Below are 26,563 nucleotides of genomic sequence, written 5' to 3'. Positions count from 1 at the left end.
TGCAGCCTCCCCTGGTCTTCCAGGTGTGTCTGCCTCTCTGAATGTTCAGCTCTCCCTCCCACGGGATCTGGGTGCAGAAACTGTTTATCTGGTCTGTTTCCTTCTGGTTCCGGGGGTGTCTCAGGCGCAGGGGTCCTGCCACTCCTGGGCCCTCCCCTACGGGAACCCAGAGGCCTTACGCAGCTGCCTCTTGGGCCAGGGACGTGGGCAGGGGTGGGCAGTGTTGGTGGTCTCCTCCACTCTGCAGCCTCAGGAGTGCCCACCTGATCAGGCGGTGAGGTCTCTCTCCCACGGGGTTTGGGAGCAGAGAGCTGCTGTGGGCCAGGATCCGCGGGTCTTTTTTTATTTCTTACTTGACCAAGTTATAATTGAGTAGAGCGTTGTTCAACTTCGATGTGTATTTGGGCTTTCTGCCATTTTTTGTTATTGAAGACCAGCCTTAGTCAATTGTGATCTGATAGGATGCATGGGATTATTTCAGTCTTCTTTTATCTGTTGAGGCTTGTTTTGTGTCCAATTAAATGGTAAATTTTGGAGAAGATACCATGAGGTGCTGAGAAGAAGGTATATTGTTTTGTTTTAGGATGATATGTTCTATAAATATTTGTTAAATCCACTTGGTTTATAACTTCTCTTAGTTTCTCTGTGTCTCTGTTTAGTTTCTGTTTCCATGATCTGTCCATTGATGAGAGTGGGGTGTTGAAATCTCCTACTATTATTGTGTGAGGTGCAATGTGTGCTTTGAGCTTTAGTAAGGTTTCTTTTTTGAACGTAGGCCCCTTGCATTTGGAGCATAGATATTCAGGATTGAGAGTTCATCTTGGTGGATTTTTCCTTTGATGAATATAAAGCTTCCTTCCTTATCTTTTTTGATAACTTTTGTTTGAAAGTCGATTTTATTCGATATTACAGTGGCTACTCCAAGCTTGTTTCTTGGGACCATTTGATTGGACAGTTGTTTTCCAGCTTTTTTCTCTGAGGTAGTGGTTATCTTTGTTAGTGAGGTGTGTTTCCTCTATGTATCAAAATGCTGGGTCCTCTTTATGTAGCCAGTCTGTTAGTCTATGCCTTTTTATTGGGGAATCGAGTCCATTGATATTAAGAGATATTAAGTTATAGTGATTGTTGTTTCCTGTTATTTTTCTTGTTAGAGATGGAATTATCTTTGTTCGGCTCTCTTCTTTTCGGTTTGTTGCAAGATTATTACTTTCTTGCTTTTTGTATTGTGCATTTTCCCTCCTTGTGTTGGAATTTTCCATCTATTATCTTTTGTAGGGCTGGATTTGTGGAAAGATACTGTGTATATTTGGTTTTGTCATAGAATATCCTCGTTTCTCCATCTACGTTAATTGAGAATTTTGCTGGATATAGTAGCCTGGGCTGGCATTTGTTCTCTTAGAGTCTGTATGACATCTGACCAGAATCTTCTGGTTTTCATAATCTCTGGTGAGAAGTCTGGTGTAATTCTGATGATTTGCCTTTATATGTTACTTGACCTTTTTCCATTTCTGCTTTTAATATTCTTCGTTTTGTGCATTTGGTCTTTTGACTATTATATGACAGGAGGAATTTCTTTTGTGGTCCAATCTATTTGGAGTTCCCTAGGCTTCTTGTATGATTATGGGCTTATCTCTCTTTAAGTTAGGGAAGTTTTCTTCTGTAGTGTTTTTTGAAGATATTTACTGGCCCATTAGGTTGTGAGTCTTCACTCTCTCCTATACCTATTATCCTTAGGTTTGACCTGCACATTGTGTCTTGGATTTCCTGGATGTTTTGGGTTAGGAGCTTTTTGTGTTTTACGTTTTCTTTGATCATTGCGTCAATGTTTTCTATGGTATCTTTTGCCCTTGCAATTCTCTCTTCTATCTCTTGTATTCTGTTGGTGATGCTCTCATCTAGGACTCCTGATCTTTTTCCTAACTTTTTAATCTCTACGGTTGTCTCCCTTTGTGATTTCTTTATTGTTTTTATTTCCATTTTTAAATCCTGGATGGTTTTGTTCAATTCCTTCACCTGTTTATGTTTTCCTATAATTCTTTAAGGGATTTTTGTATTTCCTCTTTAAGGGCTTCTGCTTATTTACCTGTGTTGTCCTGTATTTCTTTAAGGGAGTTATTTATGTCATTCTTAAAGTCCTCTATCATCAACATGAGATGTGATTTTAAAACCAAATCTTGTTTTTTTCAGTGTGTTGAGATACCCAGTATTTGCTTTGGTGAGAGAACTGGGCTCTGATGATGCCAAGTAGTCTTGGTTTTTGTTCCTTAGGTTCCTGCACTTGCCTCTTGTCATCAGGTAGTGTCTGGTGTTAGCTTATCTTGCTGTCTCTGACAGTGGCTTGATCCTCCTGTAAGCCTGTATATCAGCACTCCTGTAGACCACAGCTAGATTTGGGTATAGAGAGCTGTGGGACCAGTTCAGCTCCAGGAGCAGGCAGAAACCTGAAGGGTCCTGTCCCAGACTGTTCCTGGGCTTGTGTGTCCTGAGGCCCGCAGTCAGTTTGCTGGGAGCAGAAGAGTTGGTCTTACCTCTGCCCTCAGTGTTTCTGGTAACTGGCTTTCAGCTCTGGGTCCAGGCAGAATCCTCTGCTTCATTCAGCCTCTTGTGTGTTGTGATGGTAGGCATGTGGCAACATGCTTGGATATTTCTTATAAGCCTTTATAAGTTAGAACCAGGGCTGGAGAGATGGCTCAGTGGTTAGGAGCACTGACCGCTCTTCCAGAGGTCCTGAGTTCAATTCCCAGCAACCACATGGTGGCTCACAACCATCTGTAATGGGATCTGATGCCTTCTTCTGGTGTGTCTGAAGACAGCTACAGTGTGCTCATATACATAAAATAAATAAATAAATCTAAGTTAGAACCTTTGGAATTCCTAGGTAGAGGATCTTAATTTACTGATCATTTGAATATTATACAATTTTAATTGCAGATAGCTTTAATGACTTTGGAGTTTTTAAATAAATGATTCAATTAAGAATAGTTCAGTACTGAGGTAAGTGCTGGAGAAATTGCTTCCTTAGGAATATAGTGTTTGCTGGCCATTTTCTGTCAATCTGACACAAAGTACAGTCACCTGGAAGAGGAATTTTCTCCATTAGGTACCTGTGAGGCATTTTTTTTTTTATTAATGGTTGATGGGGGAAGCCCACTGTAAGTGATGCCACCCTTGGGCAGGTTCTCTTGGATTTTATGAGAATGCAAGCTGAAGAAATTGTGGGGAATGAATCAGGGAGCAGTACCCTTTCTTGTCTGTGCTTCAGCTCCTGCCTCCACGTTCCTGACTTGAGGGTTTGTCTTAGTGTCTGCTGATGCTCGACTATCCAAGGTGAAGTAAACCCCTTCCCTCACAGGTTGGATTTGGTCATGGTGTTTTTCACAGCAGCAAGCAAACTAAGACAATGCATGTTAGAGAGATGTGTTTGAGGATCTGAAATGTGTAGAGGAGGCAACATAGTTTAGTTGGATCTCACTGTCATCCAAAGAAAAACTTAGGCAAACATGTAAAGGTGGGGCAAACTAGTAGCCATAGTCAATTGAGAAATGATGTTCAGAAAGTCCAGTAATAAAATTCAGATAGTTTATGGAGAGCCTGTGTGAGCCATTACTTCAAATAGTTTTAAAGATCAGAGAGGTTGTTGTGAGAATGGGAAATGCAGACTGCAAGGGCCACAGAGCACATAGCTGGGACTTACTCTCATTAGGTAAAGGATGGGCTGGGCACTGCTGATAGGACAGCCTTTGCTTCTTGTTGTAAACGTAGACCTCATGTTTAGGAAGCTCACCCTTGGCAGAGCTCTGAACCTTTCATTAACGTAGTTATCAGGAAGCAAAAAAGGGTTCCAAGACTGTAACTTGAGTCCGTAAGTCTTTGTAGGTGACTGCAGCTCTCTTGTTATCCTCATCCAGAAGGTCCAATCCCATGGGCTGCGAGTACTTTATGGAGCAACACAGCAGCCCCTAGAACCCACTGTCCAACCTTGTGATTGTATTGATGATTAAATTGCTCAGAATAATCAGATCTTGGCCCAGACCTTGAGCTGTGGTGTCACCAGTGGATGTGGATGACTAAAGCTCCCTTTGCGCTGTTCGGTAGCCACTAACTTTGCTGGAATGTTCAGGCAGTTGCTTTGTAACTTCGTAGGTGTTTCTTAAGTTTCCAAAGTAAATGCATACATTTAAGACATTCTTGGGCATTTGAATCCTGTTCAGAGGTCCACAGAGGCAAATGGACTTTCAGATCCTGAAGTGAAGTTGGCATCTTTTAAAAATACAGAAAGTAACAGTGCAGTCCTTGATTATGTGTGTATGTATGGTTGTGTCTTAAAGGCTCTACGTCCACAGAATGAGACTAAGACATAAACTTAACCTCTGTTTGATGTATTTACCCACATGATCGTCAGAATTTCACTGGTAAATTTTACTGCGATGGATTTTTTTTTTTTTTCATAAATGCTTAGGTGGGATGGGCAATGCTATTTTTAAATTTTTAGGAACAACAAACACCAGACTTTTATGTGTAATCCTAATAAACTGAATAAAGTCTTCTCATCGTGCTAGATACTAAAGGATGACGTTAACAAAATGGTCTTGTGTTTCCAGAATTTGGGGAATAAAGAAGAGGTGTAAGAACCCTGTGGGTGTGCAGTGCATTAAAGGGGGTTCTTCTCCATTGGGGTCAGTCTAGACTGACTGGGAGATGAGATGTAACCAGGCACTGAAGTACGTCAGGTTCAGATACAACAGACTGAGAAGCGTTGCTTTAAGTGCTGTTTGCAGCATTTGGGTCATGAGCATAAGTAGAGGAGTTCAGTGGTGACAATATCTGATGTGTAATTATAGTAACTGGCTACAGTGCCCCAAATGGCTGCCCATACAAGTGGTCTATGTGTAGATAAATTGTTCTATGTAAGTTGGTGTTTGATTCAGAAAGCTGGGACCCTCTCTTGTAAACGTAAGATGTGCAGGCTGGTGAGGAATGTGTATGTTAACGTTATATAGCACATGACTGTTTAAAGTCTGAACCGGCTTCATGATTTGATTCTGTGTTAATCATTTGATTATATAGGTGCCTTAGGGTTTTACTGCTGTGAACAGACACCTGACCAAAGCAACTCTTATAAGGACAACATTTCATTGGAGTTGGCTCAAAAGTTCAGAGGTTCAGTCCATTATCATCAAGGCAGGAACATGGCAGCATCCAGGCAGGCATGGTGCAGGAGGAGCTGAGAGTTCTACATCTTCATCTGAAGGCTGCTAGCAGAACACTGACTTTCAGGCAGCCAAAATGAGTGTCTTAAAGCCCACGCCCACAGTGACACACCCATTCCAACAAGGCCTCGGGTACTCCAACAAGAACCACACCTAGTACTGCCACTCCCTGGGCCGAGCATATATAAACCATCACAGTATGGTTAGCATTAGCATTGCCGCCTCTAAAATATTGAACCAGTTAGAGTCAGCTGTTAACAGAGCATTTGTGTCCTGAACTTCAGACAGTGGAGTGTTTTCTTCATTCCTTTATTCTTACGGAGTGACGTCATCACACCAAAGGATGGTTGTTACTGACCTGGCACTTAGTCTCAGAAGGGTGATGTTATTCCTGTGCATAGGACAAAACTGCTTCATGTGCTCATGTCACGAAGGACCTGTTTGGGGTGTATTTTTTAAAGGGACCTACGGATTGGTTTGTTGCACCCAGTAGCTTTTAGTTCTTAGAAGATGTAGCAGCTCTGACGTTTCAGGTGACTGGTAGTGTTAACTGAGTTTTCCTCAGCCTTTTTTGTACAGAGCAGTAATTTAAAACTCAGATGGAGTTCATGAATTAGACGTGCTCACTCTTGTCAGCATCTAACTTTAAACTGCCACAGTGCTGGCATTTCCTTACTGCTGATCTGCTGATGTTTGCTGCTTGTGAGATCTTTTTTTTTTTTTTTTTTTTTTGGTTTTTTTTTTTTTTTGGAGCTGGGGACCGAACCCAGGGCCTTGCGCTTCCTAGGTAAGCACTCTACCACTGAGCTAAATCCCCAGCCCCGTGAGATCTTTTGAAATGCGCTTGCACTGTCAAATAAGGATACTGTAAGCCAGTCACTTGACTTCTCAGCGGGCACTTAACTGTAGAAGTTAGGAAGAAAAGATTGGCTTGTTCTCTTCAGAAGTATTTCTAATCATGGAATTTTTAATAAAAGTTTTTAAAATTATCAGCAGAAAGTGAATTGACATTGACTTTGGAATATTGTAAGAACTGTGGGCAACTTGAGTCAGTTTTAAATGATTTATAAAACTTTTTTGGAGAAATCAAACTCATTAACTGTGAAAGTTTGTGTTTAGATGAAGAGCTCAATACTCTGTAATTGAATGAGCAAGTCATTGTTTTCCTTTAGTAAATCAATGTTTTTCCAGTTTGGTAGTTATCGTAAGGCATTACTAGTTTTTAGCATACTTATCTACGAAGTGACATACTAGAGTGTTTGTCAATGTAAAATAAAATGATCCTAATTGCTTTAAATGATCTCTGTTGTGACGCAGGAAGGTTTGGTCAGCGATATACAGGCTGCTGTCTCTATTAAATATTAGGTCACAATAAATACTAAAGAGCACAGGTTGGAGCTAAGAGCACTGACTGTCCTTCCCAGAGGTCCTGAGTTCAATTTCCAGCAACCACGTGGTGGCTTACAACCATCTGTAATGAGATCTGATGCCCTCTCTGGTGTGTATGAAGACAGCTACAGTGTACTTATGTGATAGATAGATAGATAGATAGATAGATAGATAGATAGATAGATAGATAGATAGATGAAAAATACCATATAAGAATGTCACTTTTTGAAGATGTAATGTCCTCTTAACTTTTCAAAGTTGATGCTAGTGCTGTTTTTGACTCATTCACAGAGCTATTACATAATCAATTGTTGGCTGTGTTTTCAGTATTAGCCTTGTTGCCTTTAGCAAACATTGCAGGCGTGTGAAGTAATGCTTAGTTGTTTGACTTCCTAGGCGACAGTCTGCTGGGACCCAGTCACTTATGTCCCAGGGGAACTAAGCTGGTCCATAGGGACATGGCCCTGTGGAGAGAAAGCTATGTCCTGACCATCTTTTGTGGTTAAAGTACAGGCTTGCATGAGTGATGCGCCTTCAGTATGGGACTAAGTTCTAGCTTTCCTGTCATGACTGCGTGTATTGCAGAGCGAAGCCAGTGATTGTACCTAATGAGTCTGGCTTGCAAGTAGTGAGAGTAAGCCTTGAAGCGATGGTGAGTCCAGCCTTGAAACAGATGGAAAACTTCATGGTGTGTATATATATTTTGCCTGCTTAGTCCCTTTCATATGTGGTTGGCATGAGGGAATACAGGAGAATTCTTGTAACCAAGCTGTTTCTAGAGTACTGAACATAATAGATTAAAAATGGCAGTAACTATGCAGCCTGCAATGTGGATCACTGAGGTTCTAAGGGTGTGCAAGGGAAGATGGTGGACAGTCAATGAGGGGAGTTGGGAAGGGAAAGGAAGGGGGGAAGGGAAGAAGGGATGTGAGATGTGCCTAGAGTGGGCAGGTCTCAGGGCTGACTGGCTGCTGGGGACCTCCTGCATAGCCAAAACAGCATTTTATCAGACAGACAACAGGGATCCCTTGTAGCGGCCAAGTTGTAGTACCAGACAGAAAAGCCCCAGAGTTATAGCTTATGGAGCTCTCTAGTCATTAGGAAAACAGGTCAACATAGCAACTTCCTTGTAACCATCATGGATCCACACATACCAGGTAAGCACGGGGGAGACCTGCAGATGTTGCAGCCATACACCGTTGCTGAGAAGATGAATTAGCACCGCTATACTGCCCTATTGGAGAACAGTTTGGGACTGTGGGGTAAAACCAGACCTGCCATTCTGGGGAGTGCTTTCAGAAAGTCCTGCGTTAAGAAGGCAATGGAGAACTGGTACTTCTCCGGTGAGACATCTATAGTAGCAAAGCATCAGGAACAACCTACCTTCCAATTAGGAGGCAGAAAGAACACTTTATTCGTGATGGAGTACTATATAGGAGTTAAAAAAAGAACATGGACCTGAATAGAGCTATGTGTGAGCATAGAAAACCGTAGTGTTGAACTAAAATCAAGAGTATGAATATAGTGATAATGATAAACATACAAGATCAACGTTGACCTGTGAAACATGCTGTCTCCAGCAGTAGCTGCTGGGAAATGTGTTGACCCAGGAGGTACTGCCTTCTGCTCAGTGACTTCTGAGAGCCTGATCCTGAGTTCAGAACACAGCCGTGTACCTTCACTGCCTGCTTATGTGTGACACGGTTTTATCTGCTTATTAAAACAGCTGACAAAATGTTAAGTTATAAAGTCTTTGGTGAAGCGTGTCGTCATCTGTGGGGATCCCCATTTGTGTGAATAAGGTGGTTCTGTTCTGGTTCTCAGTTCAGTTGCTACTCCTTAATAAATCATGTACAGTTTAGAAGTGCCATGCTAGGCTTTCTATCAGAGAGATCTGGGGATAAGGTCTTGGCACTAATGATAGCTCATTGGAAGGTTGCTGTCTCTCCATTGATCCTTAGTGTGCATTTAAAAACCTGGGGTGAGCCTAGGGTTGCCCTCAGAATCCCTTTCTGCCTGCTTTCCCCCATCACTTGATGTGTCTCTTTAAGAGTATTGTTACCCTGCCCCTTTGAGAGTATTGTTACCCTAGACAGGGTCTCGTGGTGTAGTTCAGGTTATCCTGACTTCACTATATAGACCAGACACATAGTTCTTCCCATCAGTGAATAATCGTGTGGTGTGCACATTTAAAGTTGGTTTCAGGTTTTTTTCTTCCCTCTCTTATTAAGTGCTTTAATATTTTCAGGATGAATTCGGGAGGAATGTGCCATACCTGAATTAATGACCATACCCTGAATTAATTGCTAATGAATAACAGTGGAAAAAAATCAAATGTTCAGAAGTTACACATTTGCTGAAACAGGCTTCCAGTGTGCCATCCATTAGCCTTTGGATCACAGCTCTATAATTGCAAAGACTTTTCTGAAGAAACTGTAGTGGGAAAGATGAGTGAAGGAGGATGGGAACTCCCGCATCACTTTGTACAGCAGAACAGAGCAGCTTGGGAACTGCAGTTTTCTTTCCTTTCAGGGCGCTCTCTACCACAAGCTACTGCAGATTGTCAGCCATCGGTCGCAGCAACCCAGGAAACCGCCCCTCTCAGCCTTTCTAGCACTCAAATTGGGCGATTCATACCTAGCTGGAACCCATCTTAAAGAAAGCACTGGCTCTACTGGAGCCAGGTGTCCACAGTTGTCTTCCTAGGTACATGACAGGCACTCAGCACTCGTGCTGTAAAAAGTAAAAAGTAAACTAGACAGACACACAGAGAGCACGCACAGCACCTTAAACCCGCCGTGTGAAGAGTGTGTTTAGAAGTAGGGCCAGCCTCTGCCCACCGTACCGCTTGCCACAGTTAGCTGTGCATTTGCTAATGCAACTCGAGAGAATGGGCTGCCTGTAGGTACACGTGGGATGGGATTTCACCAACTGCTGACTTAGTCTACTGTTCAGAAAACATCCTCAGTGGGAAAGATGGAGACACAGTCTCCAGTTGTCCAGTTAGCTCAAATCTGAGGCACATTTTCCCCAGGCTGGAGTTTTCTAACATGGGCCAGAAAACCCTTGTGTTTGAAAATTGAACTTGGAGCTTTGCTTTTGTACGCCAGACCTCTGCGTGACCGTGGCCAGTTGCTCTTCAGCTGGTCCTGTCCTCGGAAGGAAATGTGCGAGAACATGAGCGGCCAGCAGAGAAAAGCATGCTGGGATTTTAGTGATCATCTCCAACGATGTTGGTGTTGAGCAGCTCTTCTTGCCACACAGCTTTCTCAACTGTAGAAAACAACAGGCCAGCGTCCTTTGAAGACCCTGATAAGATACTAAACAGTAAAGTGACCTGTGCTGTGTCGTTTGTGGAGATGATAGTCCATCACCATCACTGGTATTGGTAACAGTGAAGCCAGTGGGGGTTAAAATGTCTGTAACTACTCTTTGCTCCACTGTGGACGCTGTCTTTAAACTTAGGAAAAGTACCAAAAATACCAGGTGAGCTTTTCTTGCCTGTTTGCTGTCAATTTTTATTGGAGTTTCTGGAGCGCCTTGGTCTGCTTCTGGATCTTTCCCTTATCTCATCTGTATTGCTTGTTTTTGTTTTTTAAGATTGAAAGTTCCTTTGAAAAGGAGTTTTTTTTTTTCACCCTTCATTCTTTTTATTGGATATCTTTCAAATGTTATTCCCTTTCCTGGTTTCCCGTCCATAAGCCCCCTATCCCATCCTCCTCCCCTGAAAAGGAGTTTTGGATGTCAGCCTAATTTGTGTACCGCCCCATATTGAACTCTGACGGACAGTAGTCTTTCGGTTATCCTATATAAGATCCAAGTCTTGTTTGTGACTTGGACTAGGGATGTAGCTCAGTTGGTTAGAATGCTTGCCTAGTATCCTTGAAAGTGTGGCTGCTGTCTCTAGGACTGCTTAAAATTGGGTGTGGCAAGGCTAATCTTGAAGCCAGTGCTTGGAAGGTGGAGGCAGGAGGATCAGGCTTTAAGACCATCACTGTCTACATAGTGAGGTCAGGGTCAATCTTAAAACAAAGGTACAGTGGGCCTGGCAGAATGACATCAGTTACTTACCTGAGACAGAGTGTGTGTGTGAGTGCGTACACTGTGTTATTATTGGAACTTGTTTGTAGTTTGAAGTCATCTTTGGACACAGAAAATGGTGCTTGGAAGACACTGGCCAGATACTTGTTTTTCTTTAAGAATCATGAATTTTGTTCACAGATTGGATTTTGGCATTCTCCCAGTACAGAGCACTGTTGAATTTTATTTTTTATTGCCTTTTTATTATTTTGGCTTCTTTTTCTTTTTAATAAAATGATCAGTATGTGAAATTTTAAGCCAAATGAGGACCAAAGGAATTCTTGGTTTTCAAAAGTGTGTCTTTAATTTTATATTAAAGAGGCAGTGTCGGCTTTATTTTTAGAAATTCAATATTTTATAGTTGTTGGGTAATTTAACACCTCCTGCTTTCACTTCTTAAATAAATGGAGGAATCTGTGAGTTGTTTGTGTAAACAACTTGGATAAAAAGTTCACAAGGACCTTTAGTTTCATCCTGTGACTTGCCCAAATGCCTTTACCTGATGTATCAGATTGTAGCAAAATGGAGATTAAAATCAAAGGTAGAAGTGAGTTGCTTGACTTAAAACAAGCAAACCCCTCTACGCCCCTTATTTGAATAATATAAAATATGATGGGCTGAGAATAGTGGAGAATGAATCTAAGGATAATTAAGTGTAGGAAACGGCTCCATGCCCTTGATGATTTATAGCACAAACAGCTGCGACTCCAGATGCCCGGTAAACATTGACGTTGGCATAGCACACACTTTTGAGCAGATTCCATAAAGCTTTGCCTATGTGTCTTTGGCGACTTGCTTTCAATTTTCACAAAAATGTAAAATATTTGGGGCTGGTTGCTCAATGAAAAGTTGTGTACATTTGGCTTCACCAAGCATTGCACCCTTGGGAGAAGGGCTTGCTTAGAGAGTGACTCCATGTCTGTGAGGGGATGGGTGAGGAGGGCAGTTTCCTGTGCTGCTCCCAAAGGTCTGAACAACCTGTAGTAGTAGCTTAAAATTGGAAAACAAGCAGGAGGCAGAGGAGTGACTGCAGATGGGCTGTGGACTGTGTGAGAGAATCCTTCCCTCTGTCACTAAACCTTTCAGACGAGTTAGTTTATAAAGTGAATTTAAGTCCCAATTACTAGAAATGATGCCTTGGCTGATTTTAGACAGAAATCTGGAGAAATAGTTGCTTTAGCAGAAGTTGGAAAGTGGTGTAGTGTTAGAAGTAACTTTTCTGCTTGACTTTTACTCTAATATTGGCCATCAGAGATAACCCACTTTCCTTTGCCTTATATGAAGGTAAACGTGAATTTTACAGGCAGAGGGGTTGTGTCCTGTACCAAGCACAATGCTGATAACCGAACATTGGCGATGTCACCTGAAGGGCTCCTCACAAGGGAAGCAGGTTAGAGAGGGTGTCCTGTACCAACAACTGGTTGGAGCTGGGATGTGGAGCCCATCTCTAGGCTCTAATTATTTTAAGTGGTTGCTATTCCAGATCCTCATCTTTTAGAATAAAAGTCTTGAAGGATTGTTCCTGTGGACCGTGCTTACACATGTGGAGTAAAGGTTGTCTTGGTTTGCTTAGTGTCTCACCAAGCTCTGACTTAGGTTAGCTTTGCCTCACCTAGGCGTTGAATCATGCAGTAAACTTTCCCGGTGTGAAGGAGGAGCGGCCGCCTCACTTAGCTTCTTCTTTTTTTTTTTTTTTTGGTTCTTTTTTTCAGAGCTGGGGACCGAACCCAGGGCCTTGCGCTTCCTAGGCAATCGCTCTACCACTGAGCTAAAAAAGCTCCGGATGTTGCTGGACTCTCTGACCTCACTTTTGGCATTTGTCTTTTGTTGGGGGCACCTAAGCTTTTCACTAATGCAGGGAAGTAACTACTTAGGGCAAAATCTTTCTCTTAATGTTTCGTCATACTCAGCAGTGTTGGTTTTAATAATTGTATTCGTGTTAAGCAGCTTTGGCCCCTCATCTCGCACAGAGGTTTTCAGTCCCACCGGAAGGCAGGTCCATTGGTGTACAGAGCAGAGAGGCTGCATCTGTATGGGCAGTGCTGCTCCTCAGAACAGAATGTTAAAGCTGGAGAGGTCGAGCAGTCCAGTTCTAGCAAGCAGAGACCCAGGGCCGCATACCAGATTCTTTAGAGACCCTGACTTGAGGAGGCTTTCTCCTAGCGAGATGGTCCAGTTCTGGGCAGTCTTTCTTATTATGGAATTGGAGGAAGAGGGTATCTATTTGCTTCCCCAGCTCCAAGCTACAGGACAGAAGCTGACCTTGTGTTGGGTTCTGTTCCCTACCTCACCTGATACCTCTGTCATATATCTGTTAGTAGAAATGGATGTTTCTGTGTGTTTTGTGATCAGCTTGTGGGTTTTGCAGCATAAATTCATGATTTTTTTGTTACATTTAAGATGAAAGGAGCAGTCTATAGCTGATTATGTATTTTATATTTTTGAAATTATAATTGATTATATAATTTCTCCCTTCCTTCTCCTCCTTCTAAACCATCCTGTGTACCCCTCGTTGCTCTTTCAAATTTATGACCTTTTAAAATTATTGTTAAAATATGTGTGTATTTGTATATGTTTGTATAACTGCATATTCCTAAATGTAACTTGCTCAGTCTGTATAATGTATGTATTTTTGGGGCTGATCGTTTATTTGGGATTGGATAACTAGTCAGCGTGCTCTTCCCTGGGGTAGACTATTATGTCTCATGCAGCATTCCATAGTTGCCTATAGTTCTCGGTCTTGGGGGAGGGCTCCTGGGCTTTCTCGTGTTCATTTTGGCACACCTGTGGTTGTCCTTGTTCAGGCTATGTTTGGGCAGCCATGTTGGTGAGAGTGTGTGTAGCTGCTGACATTACTAGGAGACAGTTGTAGCAGAGATCCTCTGGCTCTCACAGTCTTCTGTCCCTCTGTGCTCCTGGAGCCTCCGGTGTGGAGTTGTTTTGTAGATGTGTCTCTTGACTGGGCCTCACATGCCACATTGTTTTGGTTGTGGTAATGGCGTTTCCCTGAGTCATTTTTTCCTCCGGTGTTTCTTGCCCCCTTACTTCTCCGGTCTACAGCCTTGGTTTTGGCCCATTCTTCCTTTTGCTTCGGCAGCTTCTCCTGTATCTTTGTGTAGTGGCTGTCTCTGAGGACGGATTGTAGTCCTGGGTACCCTTCCCCTCCCCCCTTCTCCCCTCCCTCTCCATCTTACCCAGTCATGAGGAACTGGGTCTGAGAGTGACAGGAGTGGTCCTTGAGGTCCTGACGAGGTTTAGTCATGGAGCTCCTGCAGCCCTTGGGCTCTGAGCTGGGGTTCCTTGTACTTTGGACAGCTTAACTGCCTTAGCCTGCACGTGTACTGACTTGAATTTCAGAGAGACAGCGTCATCATTTTTCTCTAGCGTTGACTCTTCTGTGTGTATAAATATTACACGTTAGAGTAACTAGTCTGTTATTTTCATTGTTTTGGATTGTGTGAAAGCATAGACACTCGGATTCAATGAGAGGTAACTGTGGGAAAGTTGTTCCTTCATTGAGAAGGCCCACAAGTAGGGCTTATCACGTGGCTGTGCTATTGGACATGACATTGACCATGCCTGGCTGCCCTAGTGTCTGCACGGTTAGACAGATTGTAGTTAGACAATGCGCTGTTATACCCAGCCGCGATGGACACTCGAACTACTTTGGAAGAGAAAATAATAAATATCACCATCATCAAGGAAGAAAATAGAGCACTGTTTGAGAGTAAAGGTTCCTTTTTTGCTAAGCAGCTGGTGCACCCCTAAACTTAGTGTTGTTAGAGTTCGGCCTTCAGCCGATGGGCAAATCCTCCTGTGCCCTCTAACCTCCCTCCTCCTTTCCTCAAGTGTCTGGCGTTGCCTTTGTAATAGAGTTTGCTAACAGGGCATGAGACTTTTTCCATCGAAGCTTACCTGTAGTTTGATCATGGCTGAGTGTCTGACTTTTTTTTAAGTGTGTACAGATAGAAAGCTGATTTGTGTCAGATTGTGGAAATGTATATAACTAAAGAACTGGGTAGGGCTTCTGGGTTCAGTAGAGGTCCCGTTAAGGTTTGTAACTGTCAGATAGTTTATTTGATTTGTCTTTGAGATAGGTTCTCCCTCTGTAGGCCTTGAGCTCATGGCCGTTCTCCTGCCTCAGCCTCCTGAGTGTTTTGACTAAAGATTTATCCTGCTTGGATACTGAGATGAGAGAAGTTACTGTGATGGTTTAAGAAAAAAATACACTCACTAGTTGAGGATTTCATACATGAACACAGGCGGGTTTTGTTAGATGACCTGGGTGTGGGCAGCCCTATACTAGGGTGGTGCAAGGGTGGGCAAAGGAGTTAAGGTGCCACACTGATGACTTGGAATCCAGGCTGCTTCAGGAGGAGCGTAGGGGCATAGACTCCTTATGGTCAAGCAAGTGCTGGAATTGGCGTTTGAGGTTTGCATTGAAGAGCTAGGGAGAGCCAGAGGCTGAAGTTGTGGTAAGGTTGCAGGGTAGACTGGGTTTTCTTCCTATTTTTTAAAGGCTTGTTTTATTTTAATGACTGATCCATGTGAGGTCACAGCCAGGCCACTACGTACAGACGAGAGGGAAGCTTTATGTCTTGGTCTCTTCCTCTTTATACAGAGTCTTGATGATCTCTTCCTTCTTGGCTGGGAGGCGTTCCTCCGGGCACTTTCCTACTTCCTTGGTCTTAGATTTGCGAGCCTCCGCCTGGTCAGCCAGCAGCTTCTGCGGGCGTGATCCATGAGAATCTGCTTGTTTTTGGATGCATTCCCTTTGACCTTCAAGTACAGGCTGTGATACATATGGCGGTCAATCTTCTTTGATTCCCAGTATCTCTTGAGAAACCGGTGCAGGATCCTCACCCAGGTCACCTCCTCGGGCATCGGAGCATTGGCAGTACCCGTCCCCTTCCCTATGCCCATATGGCTGCCCTTCTGGCGGGCCAAGGTGTTTTCCCGGCAGTGGACCCGGCTATGGACAGTCACAGGCTTCCGATCATCAGCCCATCTTTGATCAGCTTCCTGATCGACTGACGGGAGTTGGCGTTGGTGATTTCGTTGGTCTCATTGAGGTCCAACCGGCCACCTTTTTACCACAGAGGAGGACACTGGAGGCGAGCCTCTTCTGTAACCTGTGCATACTCAGCGGATGCAGCAGCGAAAGGAAAGAGCTCAACTGTGTTTTCAAGGGAGTTCTTTTGAGGGTCATGCCCAGCACGTAAAGGGGAACAGTAAGTAATATGAGACTCGGACCACACGATGCTTTTAAAGACCTTACGTGAATGAGGGGAGGAGGGAAGGCCATTCATTTGAAAACATGGTTTCCCTTAAAGCAGCGGTGTTTGCTATGTTCCTGTGAGTTGCAACAGGCAGTAAATATTTCTGGGTCATAGTTGGGGAAGCTCGGAAGGCGGGGCGACCGTGGGAACAGGATGGGAATGGCGAGAAGAGGAAAAGCACAGACGGTTGATGCCCTGGGCCTGGGAGACCACAGGAGTGTGGGGAGTGAACGCATGGTGATCACATTCAGAGTGCTTCCTATGCATGGGGGCCTGGAACTCAGTCACACATCTCTCAAGTCCAGCTGAGTTGATGGTGAAGGTAAACCATGAGAGACAGACACTGTTACAGAGGAGGCCCATAGCCTGCGTGCTCCCTAAGATGCTTACTGTCTGGTTTTGGTGAGATAAAGATTAAGGATGTGCTGCTTTTTTTTTTTTTTTTTTTTTAAATCCCAAAGGCCCCCAAATCAGTTTTTAGTCTCAGGAACTGCCTGTAGATAGGAGAGCAAGACCCAGTCCCTCTGAGACCTGCTACCCAGTAAAAAGAGCTGGGAATGGTTAGTCCTCCTAAGACTGTCTTGGCAGGATTTGATGCTGTCTTCTGTGAAAAGTTGAAAGCAGAGAAATTGACATTTCAGGGTGTCCCAAGCAGAGCACAGTTCACGGGCTGAGGCTCTCTAGGAGCCTCCTCCTCCCAACTCTCCCCTTCCTCCCCCTTCCTCCCTGGGGGCCAGATCATTTGTCTTTTCTCTCTGTGGTCTGCTCTTGTTAAGTAAGCTGTGGTGAGGCACTGCTGGGAGGTGTTGTATGGATCAGTTCTGGGTGGGAGCAGTCTTTGAAAACTGCAGGGGTTAGAACTCCCGCTTTAGGTGCCTTGAGCTCAGTCACTTGCTTAAGAGGGTTTGGGAGAAGACACTGGGTGAGGTAGGGATTTCACTCTTCAGGGAGAAGAAGTTGGGAAAACCTTTGCCCTCCCTCCCCCTCCGTTTCTCCTGAAGACCACATTTTCAGTTTTCCTGAGAGAGCTATTGATAACTAGCCTATTTTCTAAAGGTTGAAGAACTTTGTTAAATGTCAAGTGGACTGAGAGATTGGCTGTTTACTGGAGGTGCATCAGATAGACTTTGCGATGCAGCGAGTCTTAATAGGGCAGTCTTCTCCCTCCCTTTACATGTAATTGTAATAATCTCATGTTTTTATCCTTGTGCTCTGCAGTCATAGTGTATGCAGTAGATGCTCTGTGAGCAAATCCGTCTACATTTTGGGAAGTGGTCTCGGCTGTGTCGGGCCTAGAAGTCTCTCTTCATGCACTTCCACTTTGTCTGCAGCTTGCCATGCCATGCCATGCCATGCCATGCCAGAGTCGACTTTAGGTCAGGGTAACTGTCCTCCCTCAGGGCACTGTCAGGACTGCTGTCACTCGGAGTGGCCAGCCCCAGTCCATGTCCCTGCACCTCTTACTATACACAGAGCTCTGCCTGGCCTCACTTACCAGGACCGTTGGTCAAATGGGTGTGTGTTCTAGAATAAATTACAGATCACTGACCTCAGAGACTTAAATCCACCTATCACTTTGAGTATGAAGGAATAAAATATTGAGACCACCCAAGCACAGCTACTTAGTACTGTGGCCTGAGGACAGACGAGTTTGAGAAGGACTGTGCTATGGCTGCTTTGTTGCTCCTTTGAGTTTGATATAGGCTTGAAAGGAATTGGAGTTAAATGTGTTTTACCTTTAGCATGTGGATATTGGGTATTTTTCTTTTCTACTCTTTTAGAGTATAAGACTCAGAAGGCTTTGTGTGCACAAAGCTCTCCCTACACTGTGCTCTCCCTCCCACCCTCTCTTCCTCCTTACTCTCTTTCCTCCCCTTACCCCCAGTGTGGTGCTGGGGGGTCAAACTCAGTCTTTTCACAGCAAACCCTTTACTGGCTGCCATCTCTCCAGCATACTTTAGAGCTTTTAAAAAGCGTTTTGATGAAGTAGTTCATAGCTCACCTACGTTTTACTCTGGAGTATATCTGCCCTAAGATTTTGTAGCTTTTTAATCCCTTTGGCTGTTGTTCGCACATATTCTTGTGCCATTTACTCTGCTCTTATCTTGAATTTACTCAGCACTGTTAACCATGCCAGGCTTTATGCTAAAGAACAAGGGTGTTCCTTCCCCTTTCTCTTATTCTGCTTGCTCCCTTCTTCCTAGCAGGGCCATCTGCTTCTCTCCTTGGCTCACTAAAGATGCTCCAACACCTTAGGAGCTCACAAGGAAACATGATCTCTTGGGTTTAGGCTGGCCTTGCTGATCTATAGGAGTATCTCTGAGGGATAAACAAGCCTGGCATGTTTGGCACCCGTGGTTTTATTAAAGTTACAGTTTTATTATGGCTTCAAAGTCACTGACATCTCTGAAGTCATTTCAGACCCTAAGGACTATATGAGCGAAGACACAGTGGTGAGGTGTGAAGGAGTGTCTGAAAACAGATGGGCAAGCATCCAGTTCCTTGCTTTATTTTCTGAGCCTGCCTCAGCCTCCCTGGGTCCTGGTCTTGTAGGAAGGACCCAGCAAGCATGGCTGCCCTGGTCTGAGAGCTATTGCAGTGAGGAGGGAGGAGGGAGACATTGGTCTTGAAAGTCTTCATCAGCAGGGAGTGAGGAGGACTGAATCATTGCACCTTTTTGTAGGGAGCGAGAGTGAGACTAGGAAGATGGAAAGAAAGGCCGCGGTGGAGTCCGTGTAGCTGTCACTTGGCAGAGTTGATTGATAATTTCCTACAAGATTTAAAAAGTGATTGGGGTGGGTATGGAAAGTTCTCTGGAGATGACAGCTTAGGAATTAGAAAAACATAACAAATTGGCCAGTGTTGCAGTAATTTCTTATCCCAGTGAGCCCATATTAAAACACAACCAGTTGTTATATTTGTAAGCTGCTTACCTAGATGGGGCAGATCTATCACTATACTAGTGTATTCCCCAGCTATGGGACCCCTTGCCACATGCGGCTTCTCCAGGCCACGTGGTTCTGCTCCATCTTCCTTCCACCTCCTCTTCCTCCGTCCTTCCGAAGCCTCCCTCCCACCTTTCCTGTCTACTGTCTCGTCATCGCCTCCAGCCTTTGTTTGACCAATCAAAATGGGGAGAAGGTTCAGTGAGATCACCTGAATGGCCATCTGTTCACTCCTGGGGGCAGCCCCTCTTGAGGAGGCAGAGTTAACAGCAAATAGAACAGCACCAGGGCAACCTACAACCTGCCAAGTGGTTAGTTAGGATAGGGAAACCAACTAAAAAAACATTTCCCCCCGGTGGCAGCACTCTGTGTTTCTTATCGTGTACTTGAGTTCTCTCCTTTCTCTTGAATAGTTTTTATTAATTCACTATATGTAGCTGATGGTAGATGTGTAGTTCCTCTAAGCCAAACATTTTTTTTTCAGTGTCAGGAGTCTTCCTTTTGATTGAAGAAATAGACACCCCTAAATTGCTTCTCGCTAGAGCCATCCATACCCCACTTTTGACCGTGGGGTGTCAGTATGTGTAGCAGGCATGACTCATTCCACAAGCAGCTGTGGCACCTCACGGCCTGGCCCATCTGTGTGATGTGTGTCTAAGCGCACACGGATGCTCTCTTTCTTTAAAAAGGGAAAGTGAATAGTATTGTTTTTGTTTTATCTTTGTTTTGGTGCAAAACTGTTGCCAGAATGTTCTCATCTCTTGATTATCTTTTGCTTGTTGATTTATTATATTTAGTAGTTGTGTATACTCTCTAAGACACTTGGGGATATTTTCTGTTTGGCTGGAGAAAAGGTAAGCCACCTCAGGAATTGATTTTATGATTGGAAGGAAGCACTGCTTCTTAGAGATGCTTGTGTTTATCTCTGGGTTCCAGTGTTGGTGGCACTATTCCTGGCCTGGAGCTGTGCTGCCTCTGACTTAAGCGCTGGGACTGAATTGTGTCAGCACTGCTGCTTAAGGGTTTATCCTAATCCAGGCGTCCTTGGATTGCACAGGGCTGTGAGCAAGGTGGTGTCAGTGACTGCAGACCTGGACGGCAGGTGTGGGCCGTGAGCGCTTAGGACTCCATCACTGGTACTGTGTGTTGTGCTTTCCCTGGGATGCTGCAGTTGATGTTTGACGGGTGGTGAGCGGTGTTTGTTTTTGATGGTATTACTCTCCCTGAACAAAATGCACATCTGAACTTGGTCCCAAAGGGCTCTGCTGTGTTGCAGCCCGAGAGGGTATCTGGCTGGTGAGGAGTTGGCTGCAAGCCGGCCGAGGCACTGTGCCAGTTTGGTTTTCGGGTCATTAGGCTGACTAGGTTTCTAGAAGGCAAGCTGTATTTTATTTAGCAGTGTCCTAAATGTTCTGTGTTACCATTGCATGTTATAGTTGAGGGGCTCAGAAGAGTCAGTGGTGGCTGTGATAGCTATCACTGCTTTCCAGAAAGAGCAACCCCACTTTTCCAGGCACCTTTTTACCTTTGATAAGATTTTGTTATTAGGGAAGTTTGGGTCTCATCTTTGGGTCCTTAGACGTGTTAGTTGGATGTTGAAGAGCAGACTGTGAAGCTTGAGGACAGCTTTAATGGGATTTAAGCGAGAGGCTGCAGGACAGCAGACTAATTTTGGTGGCTGCTGTGAGTAGAAGATGGAGAAGAGGAAGCCATGCTGTCTGAGTTAGGAGAGGTCAGACACATGGCAGACAAGCAGCCACAGGGCTGGGAGGGCAGCTGAGAGAAGGAGAGACGAAAGCCATGTGAGGAAAGCATGCTTAGAACAGAGCTAGCGGAGGAGTGCAAGGCTGACTCTGAGTAATGCAGACACGGTCAGCTTGCCAGGAGGCATGGCCGTGGCTCTTTTAAGTACCCTGGGAAAGCCAGGAGTGGGGATTCTGGGAAGGAAGGTACTTTGTCTTAGCAAAGTCCTCCATCTCTAGCATGGCTTAAGGTAAACCTGCTCTCTTGATGGTAGCCCCATGTCCATAGGGTTGGTAGGCAGGCACAAAGGCCTACCATAGTGTTATATGTGGGGGAGCTTGCCATGTGTGGCCCACGCCAGCCGGGAACAAAGCCTTCCCTGAGGTGCTTGTGTAGAACCCTGATCAGGTGTGGTAAAGGCTAACAGCAACTTGAACCTGTAAGGAGCAGGCCTCCCCATCCTGCTCTGACAACCTATGTTGCACATTCCTGCAGTTTGAAAAAGTACCCGCCATCTTGCATCCATCGTCTGCCCATCTGTCCATCCATCCATCAGTCTGTCTGTCCATCTATAGATTTATATTAAGAGGTCCTACTATAGCTTAGGTTGGCCTGTCCTGCCTCCAGCTTCCTGAGTGGTAGCGTTACAAGAGTGTAACGTACCAGGCACTGTCCTGCAAGGCCTGCAAGGCAGGAGAAGAAATGAGCTTCATCTGAGATGAGAGGGAGTGAGGGTGAGTTTAGTCAGAAAGAAACAAATTGCAAATACCCGTTGCCTGGGGATGGGGGCATTCTGCCTTTCTTAGAACATTTGAAAAGCTGCCCTCTCATGGACTTAGATCAAAGTTTCTCAGATTCTTTGATAGTTATGAAGTAAGTGCTGGTTGGGCTGGTTTTGTTTTTGTTATTCAGAAGGGTCTGTACTCTGGTCCATTCTAGGTTTGTTTCAGAGACTGCCTCTTTTACTTTCCTTAGAGTCTTTGAGGGGGTTCTCTCCATAGTCTAGGCTGGTCTTGAACTTCCTAATGAGCAGTGTAAGAGACAAAAATGAGACAAAATGTATGTGCCATTAGAGTGCTAGTTAATTTAATAATATAGCTATGAGATCATTACATGACTGTCTTGGATATCAGAAAAATAAGATCATAATTGTCAGAATTGCTTGAAAATGGAGGTCTACTGAATTTCCTCCATTTGCCCCACTTTTCTCAAATCTAATTTTAAGCATACATTGTATGTAAGAAGCTCTGAGATATGGAGAGCACAGTGGAACCCAGAGGAGAGGAAGGGTGGGGTGAAGGATGGGTGGCAGGGACTCAACTCAGTGATTATGGTGATGTCTGGTACTCAGCCCTGCTTGCTGCCTTCAGAGTAAGGCCTGGGGTGAGCCTCGAGGCTCTGTGGCTTTCCCCTGCTGCCCTGTAGCATTCTCCCTGGGGGAAACGAGGCCTGAAAGGTGCTCAAGCCAGCATCCTACAGGTTTCTGCATTCCAGGTGAGGAACTCCACCTGCTGTCTGTGACTGCAGTCACCCAGGTTCTCTGCACACAGATGATTCTGTCAGAACTGAAATTGAGGGAGACTTGTTGAGAAGTAATATCCTGGAAAGTAGGGCTGACTAGTAAGTTGTATGAAACAGAGGCAGAACAGTTTACTTGTGGGTGACTTTTGTACATTAGTCTATTTATAGCCATGAAAGAGCCTTTTGGGGGCGCTGTCTTGATGCCCTCTGAGCACACAGGAGAGTGATTTAATCTCCTGTGTTCTTTTCCTGTGCCCTGCATGCAGGCACTTCCTTATTTGGGGTTCCCACTTCCGGCACTTGGTTTCCTGCCCATTTCTTGGTTGGCTTTTGCTTTTGCATTGTGAGTGGGATACACCCCAGGGCCCTGTGCTTGGTGTGTGATGTGTGTGCTTTACCACTAAGGGTCTACCAGCCCCCGATTCATTTCTAAAGCGACTCTTAATAAATAGGGTTTTGAAAAGGTCACTTCCTTGACTGAGTTAGTGTGCCTTGATTTCTCTTTCTCCTCCCGAGTCATTAATCTAGCTACATTTTTAGTGCTGTTTTAGGGATGCTCTTGGGCCATTTTGAAAATGGCTTGTATTTAATCCATGTGAACGTTCCTCGTTCATAGTCTTGGAAAGTCAGTGTGCTAACTGGTAAGTGAAGGCTTTTGGAATTAAAACTTGGTCTCCTTGACACGTAGTGTCCTTAGCTTTAGAGGGAGGCTTTGACTAAGTTCTCATGAAGTGGCCATGAGGAAGTAAATGTCCTCGGGGGCTGCTACAGCTGGGACTCACGCTGCTCATGAGAAGCCATAAATACCCCACTGATAACTTTCGTTTTGAAGTTGTTGTTAACAGTTTTTCTTTGTAAGTTTCATATTTGCAACTAAATTCTCTTTTACTAAATTCTCTTCCATGTTGAAATGAGGGAGATTTGTGTCCTAATAGTTTTAATTTTTCTCCGTAGACTGTTATTCTGCATTTTTAGTTCTGCTTTGTAAATTTTTACTGGGTTTTCCCTCCAAAAGTCAACAGCCCTGTAGTATTTTAGTGGGAACAGTGCCTTTGTTATTACCTTGAGACATTCTGCAGATGCCATTTTGCAGTTCTGAGAAGTGTGTTGGCTCTTCTGTGTTAAATCCTGCATATATTGTGGTGGGTGTTGTAATGAAGTTATAGAGAACACTTGTCATATGATAACAAAACAGAGACATCCTTGGGAGGTGTATGTTATGTGTTCCTGTGTGGTCCCAAAGCAGATGATTCCTTCTGCACTTGGATGTGACCACAGACGATTGACACTGTGACCAGCTTCACAGTTAGAATGATTCGATATGTATTGCTCTTTAAATGTCTCTGAGTTTATTTGCCAAGTGGTCTTAACCCTTGTATTCAAAAGAATTGGAAGCAAAAATCTGCTGGGAAATTGCCTTGATAAAGTGCAGGAAATTCCTCTCATTCTTTTGAATCCAGCTGAAATCAGACTTTTGGAAGTCCCCTGGAGTAACAGTGTCTGGCAGGCAGCCTTGGTCGTTTAGAGTCCAGCAGTTTGTGTGCCCGCCAGCTCAGGGGGCACATCCTGAATGCACCTCTGTGTTCAGGTAAGCGGAACACTGCCATTGTGTGTGTGTGTGTGTGTGTGTGTGTGTGTGTGTGTGTGTGTATACACATACACACAATTTCATTTATTTTATTTGTGTATATGTCTGTGTATATCAGGACAATTTGTGGGAGTTGTATTTTCCTACCATGTTGGATCAGGACATCAGATTTAGTGGCAAGCATCTGTACCTGGTGAACCATCGATGGCCCTACTCTTTTTTACTACAGTGTCAACACATATTATGTATAGAAAACTCGGTAACAGAAAAATACAATAGAACTCGATCTTCCTGTGCCCATATTTTTGGAATCAGCAGCTAGCATTTTGGCTAGACATCCCTAGACTTTGGTTTGTGGTATGCATGTGTCGATTAACACAACAACATTCTCTTTTTTTAAACTTACCTTCCGTTGACAGAACACGGCAGTAAGAACATTTGTGTGAGTTTGTGTCTGGAAACATTAACTTCATTTGCAAGCTTGTATTTAGTAGCAGGGGTGTATATTAGTTGATTACAGTTGTGACACAGAAAGGGATAGGTCACCATTCTGGACATTTTCTGAGATCATAGAAGTACAGCAGGTCCTTTCTAACTGTTAAGGAGCTATTGAAACAGAGATCTAGTCACATAGCCTTAACTTGGCCTAGAGAGCTGATTTGCAGATTTCCAAGGGCTGCTTCAAATGTGAGCTGACTCTTGTTATCTGAACTTGGTTAACAGTGCCTGTGTCTATCTGGGCGTCTGCTATGCCCATGTGATGTGGTTTCAAGCCCCATGACATGATATCCCATCTGTTTCTTTAAAAGGTAAATCTAAAATGGTATAGGCAGATTATGTAAAAATCAACCCCATGACAAAATGACAGAAAAAGCAGATTCCTTATTGAGTCAAAACTTTGTGGTTTAGTTTATTCTAATTGGTCAAACTAAAATTACCAAGGAGAATAGAAGGAAATAGGAAAGGATTGGGAGGGAAGATATGATATAGTTCCCAGTTATTTCCATACCATACTACTTGAATATGTGGAGATTAGTGTTGACAATGAGGCTTATACAAGTAGGACAAATGGGAAGTTGCCAGGGTGTGGGTGTGGGGTGCATGTGGGGTGCGTGTGCATACACCTCTGTACACACATACCAGCCCTTACTTCTCCAGGGCAAATCCTGACGCTCTATTTGATCTGCTGTATCTGGAGGGAATGTCTAGCCTTCCAGAGTACAGGTCTGTTGGTTCCTCTGGCTCTGCCGCCTTCTTTCCCAGGTCAGTGGTGACTACCCACCGTTAGGCCTGCCACTCTGCCCTTCACACAGCCACTTCACATTCTGTACTGTCACCGGGTGTGTGGTTCATAGGGTGTGAACGGCTAGGTGAGAGAGAGCACCCGGGCTGTCTTGTCTCCTGTGATTCCTGTCCTTCTGTCCTTCTTTGCATGGGGAGGACTTGCTTCAAGTGTCATGCTCTATCTCAGGGTCATGTGAAAACGAGTCTTGTTATACCTAGCCCATTTTAGTACACATTCTGAAATCCTACTTTGATTTTGCTACTGGCAGATTTAGCTGGTGTGGTTTGCCATCTAGATTTCAGTTTCATGGCTTTTGTTATTTGTGTATGTACCATAAACTCACAATTAGCTCTTGTGTTCTGCTCAGGCCCAAGTGCCATTCTGCGTATCTGTAAAATCAGTAATAGGTGCACTCTTCTACTTGGTCATGTAGTGCCTATTTTCAGTCTTAGATCTGCAAGGCCATGTTGGAGTTGTGTTGGTCTGTTTGCTTTTAAGTGTAGTCATGAGAACTGGACAGTTTAGACCTAAGAGACAGGTGTGTATTAATGCACACGGGAACATGGAGATGCATTTCTTGTGGCAGAAGTTGGTATGGCTGCAGTTGAAGGGCGTGAGTGCTGTGAAGGGGACATGGACGACAGCTGGGAGGGACTGTTAATTGCTTCCTCCCTTGGCAGCTTGCAAAGAATTATCTTCTGGTGCCAAGGAAGCCAGACTTCAGAAGGAGACTTTAGGTCGGATCTCCCTGGAATCATCTCAGTCTTGTCCCCTAACTGTGTTATCTTCAGTTATAGGGGCCATCCTCAGCCCCTGGAAGGCAGCCAAGACTACATCCATAACCTGTATGCTCTGGGGGCCACATGGACTAGCCTGGCCAACCATTGGAAAGGAGGTGTCTCATGCTGGGGTTTTGTGGGGAGCATTGTCAGTTCAAGTGGCTTAATTTCCTTTTACACAATCACAACCACACACATACAAATGCATGCACTCGCGTGCACACAGACACAGACACACACACACACACACGCACAACCTTGTGTATAATTTTAGGTAAATATAAACTAATCCTTTAAGTTTTATCCGTAGCCTTGGTATTAGTGCAGTTATCTTTTTTCTTTTTAAACGTTACTTCCTTTAAAGATGAATCGGTCAAGTCTCTAGCTGTAAATCCCTGCCCAGGAATGAAGGGACGTCGAGATGGCCAGTTGAGGAGTTGACTTTGGTAATTGCTGCCTTTGAGTACAAAGCATTTTTATGTCCATTTTTTTTTTTCCACGTGCTGGGCTGAGTAGATTCAACATCAAGTAAGAAATCAGAGCTGCTGAGTTCGCAGGACACTGATAGTAAGACTTAAAAGATGAGAACGTGATGAGAGGAGGAAGTACAGAGGACGTCCACACTTGGCCTGGATGGAGAGCCAGGAACACATCTCCGCTGTCTTGCTGTGCTTTCCTTAGAGTGGGGGGTTAGTAGTAGCCTTTACTCCATGATTCTGTGCTATTGCTTATAAATTCATCAAA

The 26,563-nt window shown here is 44.2% G+C and overlaps 1 protein-coding gene across 34 annotated transcripts in view; it reads left to right on the top strand.

The window, feature by feature from the left end:
* Positions 1-26,563, top strand: part of Epb41l2 (erythrocyte membrane protein band 4.1-like 2) — a 174,960-nt gene that overhangs the window by 38,603 nt on the left and 109,794 nt on the right. For 4 of the 34 annotated variants that reach the window (XM_087566159.1, XM_087566044.1, XM_087565946.1 and 1 more), the window contains exon 1: positions 15,299-15,910. The gene's annotated coding sequence lies outside the window, so the exon portion shown is untranslated. 34 annotated transcript variants of the gene reach the window in all.

The sequence above is a fragment of the Rattus norvegicus genome, chromosome 1 (genome assembly GCF_021556685.1).
Source record: "Rattus norvegicus strain SHRSP/BbbUtx chromosome 1, alternate assembly SHRSP_T2T, whole genome shotgun sequence".
NCBI lineage: Eukaryota > Metazoa > Chordata > Mammalia > Rodentia > Muridae > Rattus > Rattus norvegicus.
Note: the sequence above shows the minus strand (reverse complement) of the source record. Positions and strands in the feature narration are given on the sequence as shown.